We start from the raw sequence: 7,500 nt of genomic DNA, 5'->3' as shown, positions 1-7,500 counted from the left end.
CCTACTATTCTACTCTTTATATATGGAATCTCTCTCTATATAATTTTCGGGGGAAGCTTCCAACCTCGGTACTACTCCTCTTCTCCCTCCTCCTCCTCCTCCTCCTCTCTCTTTCGCCATCGGCCCCCTACCACCCACCCTCGATGTTACTCAACCGAAATTTGTTCCAATTCTGTTCCCCTTCGTCGTTATCAGCCCTATTAATTTACACCGATGCAAATTACCGGTATATTCATTTTCGACGGTGTATATCATGTCTGGGACATGGGAAAAAAAAAAAAAAAAGAAAATAGAAAAGAAAACACGAGACCCACGGGGCTTAATCCGTCAATTCCGTAATTGTCACGAAAATTGTGGGTTTCGTTTAGAGACCACGGGATTAACCGATTTAAAACGCGTCGTTGTTCCGTGCGGTGATACGATAGAATGGGGTTAGAATAGGGGGATAGAATTGGGTGGAGGTGAGATGGGATGTGATGGGTTGGGATGTGAAACGATCGAATACTTGGCTTTACGAAGGATATGAGAGGAGTGAGGAGTATTCGTAACCCTCGCTCCTTTTCGTTGCTATTTTTTCCACTCTTTCTTTCCTACACCCTCGCCCTCCCCACTCCCACCTTTCTCTCTCTCTCTCTCTTTCTTTTCGGATATACCAGAAAGTTGACTCTTGCATTATACTATCCAATTTCTCAATCCTTCGTTAACAAGAAGCAACTTCTCGCTAAAGCGATTTCAACCGTAATAATTATGTTCTATCGTCACAACCCTTATCGCGAGGGTCTCTATCTAATCTCAATTTTTTTTGTTTTGTTTTTCTTCCTTTTATCGCGCGAAAATCTCTCCACCCGCTTCTCGCGTTTTTTCCACTTTAAGGATCAACAACGCGACAAAGAAAACGTAATTCACGGAGAATCAATTTTTTTCTTTTCTTTATGCTTTCCCATTTGTTTTCCATACGGAACTCAAATAACTCTTCAAATAATTCGAGATATAATTCGTACAGTTATCGAAAAAAATATCAGTTCTTAATTAATATCTTGCTATATTGTTAATTAATCTTCGCTATCGAAGATAACATTCATTAAGGGAGAAAACGAAAAAAGAGAGAGAGAGAGAGAGAGAGAGAGAGAGAGAGAAAGAGAGAGTGAGAGTGAGAGAGAAATACAGAAAAGAAACGAAATCGATGGTGGTAAAGCGTGCGTATCGAAAACAATGTTTTAGTCGGGCAGCAACAGGTGATAACGAAAGAGTTACGAGGAATTAAGAAACGATTCGTGTAAAATGGCTTTTCATTGGATTCCTAAAACCCTTGACCCTACCTCCTCCTCAGCTTTTCGTTCCAACCTTCCAAACCCCTAACCCCTAGCCCCCTCAAGCTCACAACCATCAACACCCTCTCTATATTCCTCGATTGCCGTTTTAACACAATATCACAATTAAATTTTCAAAGACAATAACAGATCCAATAAGATATCGGACCAATCACGTATCGACGCTGACGCACGTGAGTTAAATCGCACGTAAATGTCGAAATTAAAAAAAAAGAGAGAGAGAGAGAGAGAGAGAGAAATATACAAGACAATGATTGCACAAACAACGACGAGATGCAGAGTAAATATTTAAGAAAAAAAGGAAAAAAAAAAAAAAAAAAAAAAGAAGAAAATAAACGGAATAACGAAAAGAAAAAAAAAAGCGAAAGGATAAAAGTAAAAGATCTTTATTACTCACCGAGAAAAATTAATTTCGATCACAGAACTCACTTTTCTTCGATCCTTCTCTTCCTTCGGCTTGCCGAATGATAACATTGTTAAAAGAACTTGGTTACGATCGATGCGGGGCAAAGGGAAGGGAGAAGGGGTTTAAAGCAACGCGATTCGATTGTACTACCCTTATTTTTTTTCTTCTTTTCTTTTTTCTCTTTCGCCGAAATTTCAAAGAAACCGTAATCGCGTTTCGCTAGTAACTTCTTCTCTTTGGTAATTATCATTAGAGATACTTTTTTCTCTTCTGCTTGTTATTTCTTTTCTTTCTCTTTTTCTTTTTCTTTTTTTTTTCTTTACAGAGTTTTTCACGCTTTTCTTTCAGATATATATAAACGAATATATATATATATATATATATTTTTTTTTCTTTTTTGTTCCGCTATGCTTTTTCCTCTTTTTTTTCTTCTTTTGTTTCTTTTTTTCGTTTTCTATAATACTCTTTCTTTCTTTCTTTCTTTCTTTCTTTCTTTCTTTCTTTCTCTTGCGAAGGAAGAAGGATATCAGGAATTTCAGGAAATTGAGAAATACCACGTGGTATCAAGTGGACGCACGATGAAGGTACTTTACTCGATCAGGCACGAGAAATAAGTAGAAGGTTAAAGTGGAAAAAGGCACACCGGGGGTTGTAATAGGACGGACGAAGTCTTTGGTTTTCTTTTTTTTTTTTTTCTTTTGTATTTTTTTTTGTATTTTTTTTTTTTTTTTTTTTTTTTTGGATTTAAACACTAAAAAAAGAAATCGAGCAGATCACAAGAATCGAGGATAAATGCGTGGGATTGCGAAGGAATAAATTTTATAGAAAGAGAAAGGAGAGGAATTTTAGTGTTGATTAGACACGGAAAGTGAAAAAGAGAGAGAGAGAGAAAGAGATAAGTAAATAGATAAATAGAGACAGAGACAAAGACAGAAACATAGATAGAGAAAGAGAGAGAGAGAGAGAAAGATAAAAAATGGGAGAAACAAAGGTTAGAAAAATCTTCGTTTGCGAAGACGCGAGAGATTTTATATGTCGGCCAATTTTTACGCTTAAGAATGTTTAAAAGAGGAGGGGCGAAGGAGATAGAGAAAGAGAGAGAAAGATGGAGAAAGAGAGAGAGAGAGAGAGAGAAATCACAGGAAATACGGCGAGAAAGCGTGGCTTATTGTCAAGGTATTCGAATATTGGACGGCTATTTAAGGCACGAGAGAAAGGTTTCGGGACGACAACGATGACGAAACAAGAAAGCGAACGTCAAATGCGTTCGAACTATCGGGGCTCAATTAAAATCGCAACCTCCGTATCTCAAAAATCGTAATAGGAAGAAAATAAAAAAAAAAACACTGAAACATTTTGTCGATTATTTTCGAACGATACGACGCGAGACGAACGAATTTTTTTTCGCTACTTTCAAAAAATCAAATCCGACTAATGAACGAATCGACTTTGCAAAGGAATACAAAACGAATTAAAGGAAAAGAAAAAAAAAAAAAAAAGGAAAAGAAAGAAAGAAAGAAGATATCGGAATGAAAATTTTACTTGCGTGGAGATCGAAAATAACAATGAAAAAAGGAGAAAGAAAAACGCGCAAACGAAAAAAAAAAAAAAACAAAAAAAGAAGGAGAGAAAAAGAAAATAAAGAAAAAGAAAGATAAATTCGATTGGTAACGATTGGATATGATCGAAGGAACTTATTAGAAATAATGATAAATGGAACGGAGAGAGAATAGAAATAATAGAAAAATTTGTATTAAACCTGATTTGCTTGAAGATATTACGAATGGAACTCATCGTGTATCTTCGAACTGTCCGATCGGCGAAGAAGAAGAAGAAGAAGAAGTAGAAGTAGAAGAAGAAAACGTAGAAAACGTAGAAAACGTAGAAGAATAAGAATAAGAAGAAGAATAGAAGAACGAGCGCGAACTAATCGGTCTCGCGATGAAAACACGATCGGCAAGACTATACGAATCGTTTCGCGTCGTTACGAATGACGATACGAGGAGCCACGACGAATCCATATTTTCCGAACGAACTAACGTGGATTGGGTGGGAGGGGGGTGCGAGAAAAAAAAGGGGGTAGGAGGAGAGGGCGTAGGCGAGGACGGGGAGCAGAATGAAGGTTTGACGATTTCGAGGAATCTTTTTTTACGGATAGAAAACAAAAAAAAAAATAGAAAGAAAAAAAAAAAGAAAAAGAAAAATAGGAAAGGAAAAAGCAAAGGAAAAAGAAAGTGTAAGAAAGATGAGGTTTAACGCCCGGGCTGGGCAAGGGAGGGGGAAAAGCAACAAAAATGAACAATTACCGAATGAAAGATTACCACCAGGGAAAAGAGAAATATGATGAATGGTGAAGTATCAGAGATGACACATAGGTCTTAAGAAGACGTGGAAGAAAAAACAAAAAAAATACTTAGAAGAGGACGAAAGATTATGATCAGAGAGAAGGAGAGAGAGAAAGAGAGAGAGAGAGAGAGAGAGAGAGACACGTAAGCGCGAAAAGAAAAGATGAAAAAGAGAGGATTAAAGTGATGAACAACAAGGACCAAAGATGAAGATCAAAGAAGATAGAGAAAGAGAGAGAGGGAGAAAGAGAGAAAGAGATAAGATGAAATAATTTATAACATACAATAGTATAAAAAGAATGGAAAAAAGAATAAGTATTAGTAAAGAAGTTTAGTTTAGGATGATAAAGTTATGGAGAGTTTTATAAGAGCGGGTATATTCGGAGATGGTTACCGTTTTCGAACGGCGTACGAGGATGTATAGGAGAGAAAGGACGAGGATGTTACCCCGACCGCTGTCGCCAAAGAAGTGATAGGTCCTGCGGCCTCGTGCGTGCCACCCAAACCATCCAAAACGGCGGTGAAATTCGCCGCCGCTACGTAAAGGGGTCGCGACGTTCGCGCTTTAGATCGCGCTTGCGTTGCTATGATACACGTAGCGATTGGTCCAAACTATGATAACCGAGGCAACCCTCGTCTCTCGCCAATCCTCGTCCTTTCTCGGTTGCTTTCCACCCTTCCTTTCCTACCAACCTTGCCCCTCTCCCCATCACCATTTCTTCTCCCACCTATTCCCTTGGTCCATTCGTCCACCATTCTATCCACCCCCACTGTTCCCTCTACAACCTACACAACCGATCCATGTTTCAGAAAACATTTTCTCTTTTTCATCCCTTTGTTCTCTCTCTCTCTCTCTCTCTCTCTCTCTCTCTCTCTCTCTCTCTCTCTCTCTCTCTCTCTCTCTCTATTACCATTTTTCATCGTATTTGTTGTTAATACGTGCATACGTCATATGTATATATATATATATATACATATACATACTCCTTATACATGCTCTCTTACTTCATACATTCATCTTCCCTTTTAAGGCCACGGTTACGTTCCAAACCTTCGACTACTTATGTATTAACAATCTTTCCCCCCTACTGACCCCTAATCCCCCGTCGCCCGTTCTCGCCCACTCCCATCCCAACTCCTCCTCCCGTCATCACCCTCAAGTACTCTCACAATGTCACGACTCGCGTTTAATTCTACAACCGGAGTGTAGTTATTTTACTCGCTTACGACTTTCTTTTTTTTAGCTATTTTCTATTTTTTCTTCTTCTTCTTCTTCTTCTTCTTTTTTCTTTCTTTCTTTTTTCCTTCTCTTTTTTTTACCCCATTTCTTTTGTATCGGTTCATCATCTTTTTTTTTCTCTTTTATCGTTTCACCTTGAAACAATAAAGTCGGGAAAATTCAATTCGTTCGTCCGACAGAGAAAATGTTTTAATGAGTTGAGCGTTTAACGTTTAATGTTTTGTTCGTTTGTTTTTTGTTTTTTCTATTCCTTCTTTTTTTCTTTCTTTCTTTTTTTTTTTTTTTTTTTTTTTTTGTTTTTTTGTTGTAATAATATCACTATTAATTGAACAGAATTTTTTTATTTGCACGAGTATCTACGTACTTCGTACTGTCGACTCTTTTTTTCCTTTTCTTTTTCTTGTTTTTTTTTTTTTTTTGTATCAAAAATTATTGAGAATAATTATGTAAAGCAATCAAGAAAAAAGATATAAATAAGCAGGATTCTCTCTCTCTCTCTCTCTCTCTCTCTCTCTCTCTCTCTCTTTTTCTTCTTCGTTTTCTTTTTTTTTCTTTTTTTTTTTTTTTTTTATTCGTATCTTTTTACTATCCTAATCAGTGTTTATATTTTTCCAAGGCACACATATATCTTATCTATTAACATAAAAGTATTAAAGTTCAAACAAGAACGTGCCGATATGATGAGACAAGTATTTGTCGTGATTAAGTATTTGAATTGGTTTAATTATAAGAGAAAAAAGAAAGAAAGAAAGAAAGAAAGAAAAAAGGAAAAGTGATAAGCAATCTCCGTGAAGAATTAACTTCGACAATGTTTAACGAAACATTCGAGAAAAGACGTCACAGTTGTGACGTGATCGAGCATTAGGCAAAAGATCACCCTAGATAGAGTATGTATAAGGGAGAGTAGAAAAGCGCAAAGAGAGAGAGAGAGAGAGAGAGAGAGAGAGAGAGAGAGAGAAAGAGAGAGATAGGAGAGAGATGATAATGCGGGATCGTAGGAAGGAGGTCTCCTACGACGCACGAACGCAGAGGAAAATGTCACTCAGAAGCACGACGTGTAAGAGAATGGTCAACGTCCCAGGGGGTGAATTGAGATGTACAGGCAATTTATGCAGCGGCACTTTCGGCCGGAACTTTCTATGGTGACCATGAATGCTCGCAAGACGCGAACGCACAGGGGTGGTCGCTCCTATCGCCCTTACGATACGGCTATCCTTACAAACCGAAGGATAAAAAAAAAATGAAGAAAAAAAGAGGAAGAAAGGTAAAAGAAATAGAAGCTATTAGAAGGCCTCGAAGAGAGAGAGAGAGAGAGAGAGAGAGAAGAGAGAAAAAAAAAGTATTATGAGATTTATCGACGAAGTTAGTTTGATCCGGCTCTATGTCGTTTCTTTACGTCCACCATTCACAATGGGGATTTTTGTTTCGTTTTGTTTGCCCTATCTAATCTCTGATTCTATTAAAATTGACCGATTAGAAATGTTCGTACTTTTATCATTTTATATTTTTTAAATTAAATGATAATAATATTCAAATGAAATAGATTGGTAATGATAAAAATAAAAACGATATATTGCTCTGGAACGATAAGAAATGTCAAAAATTTATCTACAGATATTTACATTTTATATTTAACTATACACTGAGATCGTATAAATATCGTATAGTATTTTTTTCTTTTTTTTTTTTTTCTACTTAAAATTTAATAATTGTTTATTGGCCAAATATAAAAAAAAAAAAAAATAAGAAAATAAAAACATAAATTAGTATAAAATAAAATAAAACAAAAATAAATAAATAAATAAATAAAACAGAAAAACAATATTTACTGAATATACATATATAATAGAAGCACCATAAATGTATGTCGTAAGATATCTCCAATCACGTCGTCGAATAATGCGGTATACATACGTTCGAACTTAACTACGTGACAAGACTTTGAAAGTCTAAAGGATCTCGAAAGGAGAAAAAAAAAAAAAAAAAAGAAAAAACTTTCGATTTTAAAATACTAGAGTGAATTCTAGTCGAATAACTTTAACTCCAGCATATATATACATATATGGCTATACTTTATTCGAGTATTAAATGTTCATTGTGTTACTTTAAGTATGTATATACTTTTTGACCATTGAATTAGGCGATAGGTAAAAATTACTATTAACTTATTTACTTATT

The 7,500-nt window shown here is 35.9% G+C and overlaps 1 long non-coding RNA gene across 13 annotated transcripts in view; it reads right to left on the bottom strand.

Moving 5' to 3' along the window:
* Positions 1 to 7,500, bottom strand: part of LOC124950888 — a 51,412-nt gene that overhangs the window by 14,060 nt on the left and 29,852 nt on the right. The window contains exon 1 of one of the 13 annotated variants that reach the window (XR_007101469.1): positions 4,776 to 4,854. The exons of 11 other annotated variants lie outside the window; for them this stretch is intronic. This is a non-coding gene — a long non-coding RNA (uncharacterized LOC124950888). Of the gene's footprint in view, positions 1 to 1,728; positions 3,210 to 4,775; positions 4,855 to 7,500 lie in introns of those variants that run through there. One more of the 13 variants, XR_007101464.1, reaches the window with a different exon arrangement.

The sequence above is a fragment of the Vespa velutina genome, chromosome 8 (genome assembly GCF_912470025.1).
Source record: "Vespa velutina chromosome 8, iVesVel2.1, whole genome shotgun sequence".
In the NCBI taxonomy this organism is placed as follows: domain Eukaryota; kingdom Metazoa; phylum Arthropoda; class Insecta; order Hymenoptera; family Vespidae; genus Vespa; species Vespa velutina.
The sequence above is the reverse complement of the archived record's forward strand: the minus strand, read 5'-3'. Positions and strand labels throughout refer to the sequence as shown.